General features: G+C 44.9%; 1 protein-coding gene across 6 annotated transcripts in view; it reads right to left on the reverse strand.

The window, feature by feature from the left end:
- Positions 1 to 12,724, reverse strand: part of ACSL3 (acyl-CoA synthetase long chain family member 3) — a 110,820-nt gene extending 98,096 nt beyond the window's left edge. For 3 of the 6 annotated variants that reach the window (XM_037909768.2, XM_037909767.2, XM_037909765.2), the window contains exon 1: positions 12,546 to 12,706. The gene's annotated coding sequence lies outside the window, so the exon portion shown is untranslated. Of the gene's footprint in view, positions 1 to 6,797; positions 6,907 to 12,545 lie in introns of those variants that run through there. The other 3 variants (XM_043521768.1, XM_043521766.1, XM_043521764.1) reach the window with 3 other exon arrangements.
- Between the last annotated feature and the right edge of the window lie 375 nt (positions 12,725 to 13,099).

Consider the following 13,099-nt stretch of genomic DNA (forward strand, 5'->3'; position numbering starts at 1 on the left):
CAACTCCACCCCGGGCCTCCAGAATAGCCAACAGCCCAGTGGTTAAGGCACTTACGTTGTATATGGGAAACCCTGATTCAAGTCCCTCTGAATTAGTCATGGCAAGGACTTGAGCCTGGGTCTCCATCCCACTTGAGTGCCCTAATCACTATTAGGCTGTTATTCCATAGAAGGGAAAGGGGGTGGGGGAGCCTCTCTTTGGTTTTTCATAACAAAAATGTCAAAAAGTGAAACCTTCATCCCAATGCAGAACAGGAAAATTTTGACATTTCAAACATTTTTGCATGACGACAAAACCATTTCCCACCCAGCTGTTTGTTACCTCAACTTGACTACTGCATCATTAGGTATGTTGTGTTTAAATCACTGAACTTAAAAAGGCTCTAGCTGATACCAAAGAGAGCAGCCACCTACTTAGCAGGAATCTGAAATCATATCAGACTAATTGTTGAAGAGCACATATTGTGTTCCAGCTCTGCTCTTAAGTCTTCCATGATAAGACCCCAAACTTCAACAGACATTCATGTTCATGGAAATTGAGGTTGTCTTCAGCAGTTACGCTTACTAGACCAATGAAACTTTAACTCACAAGAGTAAAACAAGTAAGGGTTGAAGACAGAACTTTCAAGGTGGCTGGCCCACAAACATGGAACTCACTTCCAGAACACAAGATATCACTGCCTTCAAAACAAAACTTCTCTCTGCAACACACATACCCCAACCCAATTTTCCAAGTATTATCTCCCTTAGAATAGCAAGAGAGGCAGTGTGATCTAAAGGATAGGGCACTGATCCAGGAGTCAAGAGAAATGGGTTCTATATCCAGCTCCGATGCTAACCTGTTGTGTAATCTTGAGCAAGTCACTTGGCTGCTCCCCATCTATTTCCCCTTGTGAAGATATGCACTACTCCTTTAAGGGACAGGGTGGAGCCTACAGCTAAGCAGAGCCTGGGGTGTAATCAAGGAGGCCCTGCCCCAACCTAGGGCTGGGTTACATAAACAGGAAGTGGGAAGGAAAGGCCATGCAAGCTGCAGTGGTTTCTCTCTCTTTGGCTCTAAATGAGCCTAATCAGACTCAGAGTATGTCTACACAGGGATAAATAACCCACGGCACAGCTGCGGCTGTCCTAGGTCAGCTGACTTGGGTTCATGGGACTTGGGCTGCGGGGCTAAAAATTGCTGTGTAGACCATTTGGGCTCAGGCTGGAGCCTGAGCTCTGGGACCCACAATTCTCGGAGGACCGGTCATGGGTTTTTTATCCCTGTGTAGACATACCCTTGGGGTACATCTACACTATAAACTTAAGTGGTCCTATGTTAGGTCAACTTACTATAGTGGTTCATGTCCACACTGCCCTTTTTCTGTCAGTGTTGTGCATCCTCACCAGGAGCACTCCCATCAATTTAAGAGGGGCAGTGTGGGGTGCTGAGAGCCAGGACTTTCAGCTCTGCATGCAGCTCCCCACCAGGAGCCTGACTTACCTCCCCACACACATCTTGGCTCCCCACTGGGAATGGGGCAGCCAACTGGACTCCGGAAACGGAGCTCCCACCCAGGCACAGCTGTGCTCCCAGTGGGGAGCAGGGAGCCAAGTGTCAGGGGAGCAGCCGGGCTCCTGGCAGGGAGATCCACACCCAGAGCCTAGTCAGCTGCCATGCTCCCGGCGGGGAGCAGGGAACTGACAGCCCGGGCGGCAGCCCAACCGGGATGAGGGAGCCTGAGCCAGGAGCCTGGGTGGCAGCCCAGCTTGGAGTGGAGCAGCAAAGCTGGGAGTCGGCTTTTTGGTCAATTTCACGACTCCAGCTTGATAAGAATGATAGCCAACAGATGTAAGTAATGCAGTGTCTACCCTGCATTGCCCTAACTACACAGGCATAAGCCCCATGCCTCTTGTGGAGGTGGAGTTTTATGTCAGTGTAGTAGGGCACTTACATTGGCAGGAGCAAGGCTGTAGTGCATACTCTGACATAATTAGTTCAATGTAAGGCAGCTTACCGTACACTGACCAGGCCTCAGAAACTTGGTGTTATAGATTTAAGTTTGGATCCTGAGGTGGGAACCTTATGAACTGTCTACTGTAATGCCTCCTGTCCTGAAGCCTTATTAAAAAGGGAATATGATATTTTGTTAATGTGTATTGACTTCTTGCTCAGGCTATTAAATTGAACATATTGATGCCAATAAGGGGAAATTAAAGTGGTGCACACCTGCCAGGGTGGATAAAAATCAATGATTTTTCAAATAAAATAAATATCAGATTTTTTTTTTTTTAATTTAAATTGGATTTTTTGATAGTTTTTTTTCCTCAAAAAGCATTTTAAAGAAAGATGCATTATAGCTCAAAGAGGTCTCATCATGGAATAAGGATTATAAATCCTAATTCTATAGCATGAGACAATATATTCATGTAATGTTTAAGAAAAGTTTTCTAAATGAGTTCCAATAGTTCATGGATTAGGGACCCCAATTTTAGGGGGTTCTAGGGGCTTCTGTATAGATTATTTGGGTTAATCTTTCTATCTACCCAATGGGACTCGGTATCTTCTAGACTGAGCACTATCAGAGATGCTTAGTTTTGCAGTTCTCAAACTGTGGATTTCAGTCTCCAGAGATAACATGCTTGTTAACAACAAAAATGTTTTTAAATAAATAATAGAGGTGAGAAATAACAGACCTCAACCCTATTGTCACTCTGTAAATTTGTGTACACAGAGTCAATTCGTTACCCCTCTCTAAAAGTGCAAAGTTTCAAAAAGTTCAATGAACAGAAGATTGTTGGGGGCAGAATAGATCTGGACAAGGAGAGGAAGTCTGGAGATAAATGTGAGAAGGGAGGGACAGGCAGTAGAAACAAAAGTGAAATTGTTTGAGCAGCATATTCCAGAAATTGTGAGGTCTTTCTGAGTGTAGCCTTCATTGATTTGAGATCTACCATGCCATTCTTTCACTAGAAGGGAAAACCTATAATGACAGCAGGCCATAATAGAGACCCAGTTGGGGAATATTTTAATGAAGTTCCTCTACTCGTGGGTAAGACAGGTATGCGTGCAAAATGCAAACAGTGCAACAAAGAAATGTAAGGCTGGTTGCCCAAATGAAACAACATCATGAGAAGTGTTCCTTCTCAGGAGGAAGCTGAGTTGAAGATGATGAAAGGAACATGTCTGAACATGCAGAATCTTCAGGTTGGTAAACTTTTTTATTTCATACTTCTTTCTTAAGGACTGCCTGTCTTCCTTCTGGACTATTCTTGAATTCTCACGTTTGAGCAAAAAATATAGTTGTTACTCTATGGTATTATCATTTTAGATACAGTTGTGATAATAAATAAATAGCTGAAATAGGCAGATCTTCCTTTTACAATTTCACCTTTAAAGTAGTACTGAGTGCCAATGAATAATACTAAATGAGCATTATGGGAATAATAATTAAACAAACAACTACATTGACTTATTTTGTGTAGGAGAATCAATCCTCAACATACAGGATTCTGAAGACTATCCACCTTCAAGATCACCACCATTTTCTATAGTTTCAGAGTTATCTGCCAATGATAGTGTTTCAGTCACATCATTTATGTCACATAGCCACAGTATATCACCTGTAGCAAAAAGGAAAAAAAATCTCCATCATCCAGAAAACCACCATAGATAAGTTTGTGATAAGAACCAGCAGATTACAAAAAGAGGTAATTGATGAAAAACTGCCCAGTTTGTTTATGTAACAAACTCTCCTTTCCCTAGGATTGAGAACCCACACTTTATTAACATGGTTCAGTCATTAAGACCAGGATACAGTCCACCCAACAGAGCAGAGGTCGCCGGCAAGTTGCAGGATAAAGTGTATGAAAGGGAAATTGAGCAGTGTGCAAAAGGTCTAGAGGGTGAAATTGTTAACCTGAGTCTTGATGGGCGGAGCAATGTCCACAATGATCCTGTTGTATGTGCTTGTGTGACAACAGAAGGGAACGTCTTCCTTACAGAAACAATTGATACATCAGGAAATGCACACACAACAAAATACTTACAAGTAGCAGTAAAAGCTACAAGACACTGAGAAAAAATTCAAATGTCTGGTACGCAGCTTGGTCACAGACAACGCTGCAAATGTATCCAAGATGAGAAGAAATTATTTAGAAGAGAGACCCAAACTAATAACATATGACTGCAGTGCTCATTTGATGCACCTCCTAGCCAAAGACTTCAGTGTTCCAGAAAGGCTAATGTTGTTGAAATTGCAAAATACTTTCATGACAACCACTCTGCAGAAGCTGCTCTGAAAAAAGTGGGAGGAACCAAGCTAACTCTCCCAGAAGATGTGCGATGGAACTCAGTAGTGGACGATTTTGAGCACTATATCAAGAACTGGCCTAATCTGATGACAGTTCATGAAAAAATCGTGAAAAAATAGATGGCACTGTCACAGCCAAAGTTCTCAACATTGGGCTTAAGAGAAATGTTAAATACGTGCTGAGTACCCTGAAGCGTATTTCTGTAGCCTTGAACAAAATACAGGGAAATAGCAGTTTTATTGCTGACGCTGTTGAAATTTGGAAGGAATGGAGTGACATCTTAAAAAGAGAAATATGCAATGACAGAGTTAAATTACAAGCATTAAAAAAACGAATGGGACAAGCACTATCTCCAGCTCATTTTCTTGCAACTATTTTCAATGCTTGGTACCAGGGTCAAACCTTAACTGCTGAAGAAGAGGAGTTGGCTATGACATGACCATCCAACAATCATCCACCCATAATGTCAAGTATCCTAACCTTCAGAGCTAAGGGTGAACCGTTCAAAAAATAGATGTTTGCTGATGATGTTTTAAAGAAAGTCACACCAGTGAACTGGTGGAAGTCACTTAAGCACTTGGATTCAGAGACTGTTGAAGTGATCATCTCACTTTTAAGAGCAGTAGCTTCTTCTGCCAGTGTAGAAAGAATATTTTCTTCCTTTGGACTAATTCATTCCAAATTGAGAAATCGTTTGGGACCTGAAAAAAAGCAGGAAAGCTTGTTTTTCCTTTTCCAGATTATAAACAAACAGGAAAATGAAGGTGAAGACGACTGATTCAGCTGCAGAAGCCAGTATTTTTAGTTTCTCACATTGACTTGGCTGACAGTCGATTTTGGGTTTTGGGGGTTTTTTTTAAATATATTTCATTTAACTATTTTAGTTAAAAACAATTTTAATAAAAACAAACCTGATTTTAAAAAACTTGAATGTTTAACTAAATGTTTAAATTCAAAAATTAATATGCTTGTTTTGTTAAAATATTATGTTTGCTGTTGAAGAAAAAATCCAGAATACATAATATCGTTTTATTTAACTAAAACAACAATTTAAATGTCTGTCTGGTGATGTTCTCCTCCTAATACAGCATGGCAAAAAAAATCCTCCAAATATTAATGATTAACCTGTTGATTTGGAGATAATTCACCTCCAAATGACTTCATAAACATCTGCTTCAATTACCTTTGGTAAATGAAAAAACGAATCATTCATTTTCTGATATACCTGTAAAATTAATCTGAAAAGTTTTCAAAATAAATCACTTTAAAAATGTACCTTCTAAAAATGAAACCTGAGTTGTAAAGAATACGTATTAAGGTTATAACAACTAACAAGAATGCACTTTTATGCATAAATCCATGATTAAATCGAGTCTTCCTGACTAGTGATTTAAATCAAATCCACCCTGACACCTGCAGCACCACACCAAGGACTGCCCACACTTTTACCCCTCCATACTTGTTGTCTACCATGTCTATTTATAAGGTAAGCTCTTTGGGGCAGGGATTGTCTTACCTTTTTTTTTTTTTTGGTAGTGCTTAGCCCAACAATGCACAGTTGTGGTCTCTAGGCACTACTGTAATACAACTACACAAAAACATGGTCAAATTTAAGTGAAACAAGAAGAAATTAACTAAAATCATTTTCTAGACCCTGTTTGAAGCTGTATACTTTGTAAATTCAGAATTGACGAATTCATCGTGATGGCCTCCTTTGCCTCTTCATGCAAAGGAGGCAGTTTTCCCACAATAAGAAATTTTACTGAACTAGTACAGCTTGCTAATTAACTATACTCATATGGAGGATAGCTGGAGAGCATGACTTCCTCCTCTACATATCTTGCACTCTGTCTCTTGCTTCTGTGGGACTAAGCAAGGGAAATCAGCCCAACTTTACTACTGTGGGCTGCAGATTCAGTACAAAAACCAGGAACAGGATCTGTATAAAAATACTTTAATCCTTTTTTAGAGCATTGGGTAGAAATGGTCAGCTCTTTTGGAAGGTGGACTGAAGGCTAGGTTCAAAATATTTTGGTTGAGTGGCTTTCCCTTTCCCAATTGCTTGAACTGGACAATGTTGAAAGTCAGTGAGATTTTTCAAACCCCAACAATTTCAGGTTCAAAGCTGCCAAGTCTCTCTAAGAGACCTTGTATTTTTCAAGGAATTTGGTATGTATGCATCTTTGAAGGAGGCACTGACTATTTTGCACAGTTGTGGTTTTGCTTGCTTTTAACCAACCAGGAAGGATGCAGATCCATTTCACAGGTTGCAGCTCTAGACATTTTTCAGAGCTCCTGAGCTTCAGTATGTGTGATGGAGCCAAATTCAGCCAGAAGTAATAGGGTGAATAGTACAGTCTAGTAATGGAGTCATTAAGATTAAGCTCAAGTTGGCATTTTATGGCTCTATGTGAGGCTAGAAGAGATCCACACACAAAAGCACAGATCCTAAATATTACCCCTCTAAGGCAGAGCAAGCAATTGTACTTGTATGTATATAGTACCTTCACATAAGGGGCAAGACTTGAGGCCCTGGTAGGGTGACCAAACGTCCCGATAAGAATCAGGACTGTCCCGATAATTAGTTGTTTGTCCCGCGTCCCAACCGATGTACTGGAAAATAAAAAGATTTTACTACCCACCCCACCCCTCCCAAGAAAAGGGACCTACAGGAGTAGCAACAGACAATAGTGAGTACTTGCTTACACCCCCAGCAACAATAAGAAGGAATTATGTAGCAGTTGGTGCTGTGGTTCCTTATAAACGATCAGATACAGGATGTGAGGAGAAATGCAGGGTGTGCATGCAGCTCCTGTGGAACCCACCATCCAGAAAGGTTTAAACTGATGTTTAGATCATCAGCTACCATACTGTTTTAGGGGGTCTATGCACCAAGACCAGAACACACATTCTAGAACAGGAGTCAGCAACCTTTCAGAAATGGTGTGCCGAGTCTTCATTTATTTACTTTAATTTAAGGTTTTGCATGCCAGTAATACATTTTAACATTTTTAAGAAGGTCTCTCTATATATTATATAACTAAACTATTGTCGTATGTAAAGTAAACAAGGTTTTAAAAATGTTTAAGAAGCTTCATTTAAAATTAAAATGCTGATCTTAAGCCGCCGGCCCGCTCAGCCCGCTGCCAGCCTGGGGTTCTGTTCACTTAGGCTGGCAGCAGGCTGAGCGAGACCTGCGGCCGGGACCCCGGGTGGCAAGGGGCCAGCAGCCAGAAACCCAGACCGGCAGTGGGCTGAGCAGCTCAGTCCGCTGCCGGTCTGGGGTTCCATCCGCTGGCTCCTGCCAGCCACGGTCCCAGCTGCCGGCCCCGTTCAGCCTGCTGCCAGTCTGGGATCCCGGCCCTGCCCACGTAGAGTGGGTACCTACCTTCTCCCTGGTTCTAGCCCATTCTCTTCCTCTCTCTCTGCACTGAACTGAGGGTGGGAAGTGCACTGAGCACAGGGCTAGGGGTGAGGGAGCAGGCTGGGGGCTGGGGTGTAGGGTCTGGCCAGGAGGTAGAATGAGGGAGGGGGCTCAGGGTTGGGGCAGAAGGTTTGGGTGTGGACTGCTCATCTGGGCAGCTCCCATTTGGTGCGAGGGTGTAGGTGGGAATGGGGGGAGTGCAAGAGTCAGGGCATGGGGTGTGGGGGGCTGGGTACGTGTGGGGGGTGCTGGAGTCAGAGCTCGGGTCATGGGGGGATGCAGGGGTCAGGGCAGGAGGCTGGGATGTGTGGGCTAGGGTCTTGGGGGTGCTCCCAGCCCCCTGCCCAGAGCGGCTCACGGCAGGGGGCTGGAGGGGATACGCCCTGATTCCACCCCCCTTCCCCACCTCTTCTCTGCCTCCTCCCCAAAGCAGCGAACGAGCTTCAGCTCCGCTTCTCCCCCTCCTGCACAAGGGCCATCAGCTGATCGGCTGAAGGGAGGGAGAGGAGGAGGAGGAGAGGTAGGAACCCAGCACGCTGGGGGAAGAGGCAGGGGAGGTGGGAGATTGCCTGCCCTGCAGCAGCAGCCGGCAGGACCAAGCTTCTTCACCCTGCCCTCACAGGGGGCAGAGAAGAGCGGGCCGGGGCAGGCAGGATTTTTAATGGCACTCTGCTGCCTGGGTTTGACAGCGGGCTGAGCGGGGCCGGCGGCTGGGACCCGGCAAGCAGCAGTGTGCCATTAAAAATCGGCTCGCGTGCCGTCTTTGGCACGCGTGCCATAGGTTCTAGAACAGGGGTCGGCAACCTAACACTCTTTAATGAGGACGTAATGCTGCCAATTAAAAAAAACTAATTGAGGGAAAAACCTATATTAAACTAATACAGATCTAGTTTCCTCAGCTACCATGCCCATCAAGCTAAAGATGTCAGAGCATGCAGAAACTCAAACTTTGTCACAACTATCAGATTTTTGTAGTGTTGTCGGCAACTGCAGAGACTGATTTTAAGGCCCCCTGTACTAACAACTGTGTGAGTGAACCCCTGTGCTCAGGCAAAGCCCCTTTTGACTCTCACCAAAGACTCTCAGGGGATGATCGAAGAGTGAAAGAAGTTCAGATCAATATATGAAACAGTTGAAAGGAAAACAAAAGATCCCTGTTTTCTAAATCTGAAAGTATAGCACCACCTTTAAGGAATTATCTGAAACCGTATTTTAGCTATTTCTATCTGGTATATTCCCCATTCTCTATACATTTTTCAACTTTATAAAAGAGCTACCTCACTGATTTAATTATCGTTGAATTAAGTAATAGATGACCACTAGAAATACAGTAACATGTAATTTTAAAGTGCTGATGAAAAAATCATTTTTAGTACATTTTATGGGCATCACATAGTTGTACAGAGAAAGGCACAACACGACTGGAGAATATCTACAAATTTCCTTTCCCTTACCTAAACTTAAAGAACTAGCAGAACTGAAAATTTTACACGTCTAATATACTTAAACTTTTTGTTTTCTATATTTTTTCCATTTGGACAATGTAAATAGACTATCTGGTTTCTCTTTTTAGACACTGTCAAGTGAGTGTCAGGTCCTGGTTCTCATGCACTAGTACAATGCTGCAAAATTTGCATTCGCCACTGGTTGGGAATATTTATTTGTTAAAAAGTTACACTGGAATGTGATATCATACAGTTGGGTGTTTTGGATTTGTTTTGTTTTTAGCATTGTTGTTTTAAATACACAATCCAAATTCTGGACCAAATTTGGCCTGTCTCTTTCAAGTCCCTGAATCTCTCTTCTCCAGTCACTTGTTCTCCCTCTCCTACCCCACAAAAACAAAAAACCAAGATGCACCATCAGACAGGACATATTCAGGACAGAACAAAACCTTCTGCTTCCTGTCCGTCTTTTTGTGTGTCATTAACTCCAAACACTTTCCTTGAAATAAGCTACATTATATTTACCACTCCTACTGTGTGGGGAGATACAGCACCAGTACAATCACCCATGAAATCCTCTCAGCCTAGACAAAATAAAGTCTACTCACCTCATATACAGGTTTCAAAACAACTAGAGCACCACAATAGACATGACTGAGCATCCCCATCCCTTCTCATTGCTCCTACTGCAAGGCTGCAGTGTGCAATAGGAAGTTTTAAAAAAAATTCTCAGGAATTGTCTACACTTACGGTGCAGCTGCACCGCTGTGGCACTTAGAGAAGACTCTACCTGCACTGAGAGGCAAGCTCATAAGTAATCCACCTCCAAGAGAAACAGTAGCTATATCAACAGGAGAAGCCCTGCCACTGACATAGTGCTGTCTATGCTCGGGGTTAGGTCAGTATAACTGCATTGCTCAGGGTGTGTGGATTTTCCACATCCCTGAGCAAAGCAGATATAAATACAGAAACTGGTAGTATAGACCAGTGGTTCTCAACCACAGTACACGTACCCCTGGGAGTACACAGCGGTCTTCCAGGGGGTACATCAACTCATCTAGATATTTGCCTAGTTTTAATACAGGCTACATAAAATGCACCAGCAAAATCAGTACAAACTAAAATTTCATACAGTCAAGGGCTTGTTTATACTGCTCTATATACTATATATCAAAATGTAAGTACAATATTTATATTCCAATTGATTCATTTTATTGTACGGTAAAAATGAGAAAGCAAGCAATTTTTCAGGAATAGTGTGTTGTGACACTTGTATTTCTCTGTCTGATTTTGTAAGCAAGTGGTTTTTAAGTGAGGTGAAACTTGTGGGTACACAAAACAAATCAGACTCCTGAAATTGATATAGTAGTCAGGAAAGGTTGAGAGGCACTGGTAAAGACCAAGGGCGTGTCTACACTTGCCACTAAAAGTCCAAAAAGTCCCTTTTTTGCGCAAAAACTGTGGAAGCGTCTCCCCTTGCCAATTACTTTTTGCGGTGAAACTCAGAAGTTTCACCGCAAACAGAAAACCACCTCCACAAGAGGCATACAGTTCTTACCGGTGATACTTTTGCGGTGATGTGCAAATGGAGACACGTTCTTCCTGTTTACACAGCTTTTAGCCCTGGACGATATCCCACAGTGCCTAGGTGACCACTCTGGCCAGCAGCTCTGCTGCTCTGATGCCAGGTAAACTGCCATCTGCCCCTCCCCTTGTAAAGCCCACCCCTCCCCCTGTAAAGCCTTGGAGAACTTTGAAATTCCCCTTCCTGTTTTCTTGGCAAATACTCACTTATCATCTGGCCAGGTGACAATGGCTGCTCCATGGAGCAGCGGATCCCCTGCTTGGAGCAATGCTGAGCTACTGGAGCTGATGAGTGTTTGGGGAGAGGAGGCTGTGCAGGGACGCAAGATGCCCCACAATCATGCCCCCTCCTTCCCACAAGACCTATCCTCAAAATGGAGAGAGCTGCACTCTTGAATAGCTGCCCTCAGTGCGCTGCTCTCATTGGCGATAGAAGTGCTGCAAATGTGAACACAATCTGTGGAAGTAAGTGAGAACACAAACCAGCGCTTTTCTTTTACTGATTCTCTATCACCGGTGAAACTGACAGCGCAAAAACTCTGCAAGTGTAGACATAGTCCAAATCGCAGTCTTGCAATGTTGGGAAACCTAATGTAGCTGGGACTGAGACTTACTCTGAGACTAAAGGTATTTCTATGCTACAGCACTGCACCTGTGCCGCTATAGTGCAGATACTTCCTACCTCAACAGAAGGGGTATTTTTGTCCATGTATATAATCCACCTCTCAAGAGGCAGTAACTAGCCCAACAGAAGAATTCCTCTGTTGACCTAGCTGCATCTAGTCATGGTTAGGTCAATTTAACTATGTTGCACGGGACACAAAGTTTTTCCACAGCTCTGAGTGCTGCAGTTGTCAATCTAATTTTTAGGTGTAAACAAGGCCTAAGTTATTGTCCCTTTAAAGAGTTACACATGTCATTAGACCAACTGCACATGGGAAGCAGTATCTGTAGTTTCATTTCCTGGAACTGTTATTTTGCACTGGAGGATCAGGGAAGGAAACTGAAGGGACAACTTGGAACTTACAGCAAGCAGCTCCTAATGCAAAAAGATGCCATTCATGACCCCAGCTCCCTAACTAAATCCCAAAGTCCTATTTACTTGCCCTTCACTGAAGCTGTAGCCCAATTTTAACAGCTTCCCACACTCAACCAGTCTCAACACCCCCATCCAGCCATTTCCCTTTCCTGCCATCAACCCCACACACTACCCAATACACGTGCCATACACTCTTCTCCTCCTGGTCCATCCTTACTCCCCTCCCCCTTGAGCCCTCCCACGCCCATCAACCTCAGCCCCACCAGCCCTCTCCTACCCCCACCAATCTCATCCCCTCCCCCTTGAGCCCCCACTAACCTAAACCCTCCACCAGCCCCCTCACATCCACCTTCCTCACCCGCACCTACCTCTCTCGACTCCCCACCCCCTTGACCTCCCACACCCGCCAAGCACACCGCTCCAGCCCCCACCCCAGCCCCCCTCCACGCCCACATCCTCATTCCGCTCTCCCTCCAGCTCTCCCACACCCGCCAATCTCGGCCCCACTATCCCCACACCCAACAACCACACACACCCAAAACCTAACTCCCCAGCTCCTGGAGCCCCCCCAACATCGTCGCCGCCGCCACAAGGCCCCCTCCCACCAACTCACCCCGTGTCCCCTCCCCCGCCTACTGGAGCCCCCACCCCCACACAAGGCCCCTCACACCAACGCACCCCTGTGTCTCTTCCTCCCCCCCCCGACCCCCGCAAATACACCCAAGCAAAAGAGCAGCTGCCGGCCGCCGGCCGCTCTCACCGCGCCTTGCCGAATCCGGTGTCCAGGCCGCGACGCTGGGGTCCAGCCTAGGGTCCGTGCCCACAATGCCAAGCGGCTCCCTGCACTACCCACCCAGCCGTAGCCCCATGTCCCGGCACCGTGGAGCCAATACAGGCCCGGCTTAGGCCCCGCCCCGCCGACCGCACACACCTCGCACAAACCGACGCAGCTGCGGAGCACCCTCATTCCATATACATGAGGAGCGCTCAGCGATTGGCCGAAGCGGGGTGGCGCGTGAGGGGCCGGCTCAGTAATATTATTAACGGCTGCCACGCAGGGGAGGGGAGCGCGCGAGCTGTACAGGGGTTACTACAGGGTATTCGCTGCCGGGGTCAGGCGCTGTAACGCGCAGGGCGAGGGAAGGCGGGGCCTCGGGACGGGGAAATAGGCTGGTGGGGCTGAAAGCGCGAGTAACGGATTTTCACTGACACTGTGCTATAAGTAACAGTTGCCATTCAAATGCACTAGTGTCCATGGAGTAATTTATTATGCAAATAGTGTATATTACTGCACATTGTGTAAATAATTACTAT

Source organism: Chelonia mydas, chromosome 9 (assembly GCF_015237465.2).
Source record: "Chelonia mydas isolate rCheMyd1 chromosome 9, rCheMyd1.pri.v2, whole genome shotgun sequence".
In the NCBI taxonomy this organism is placed as follows: Eukaryota; Metazoa; Chordata; order Testudines; family Cheloniidae; genus Chelonia; species Chelonia mydas.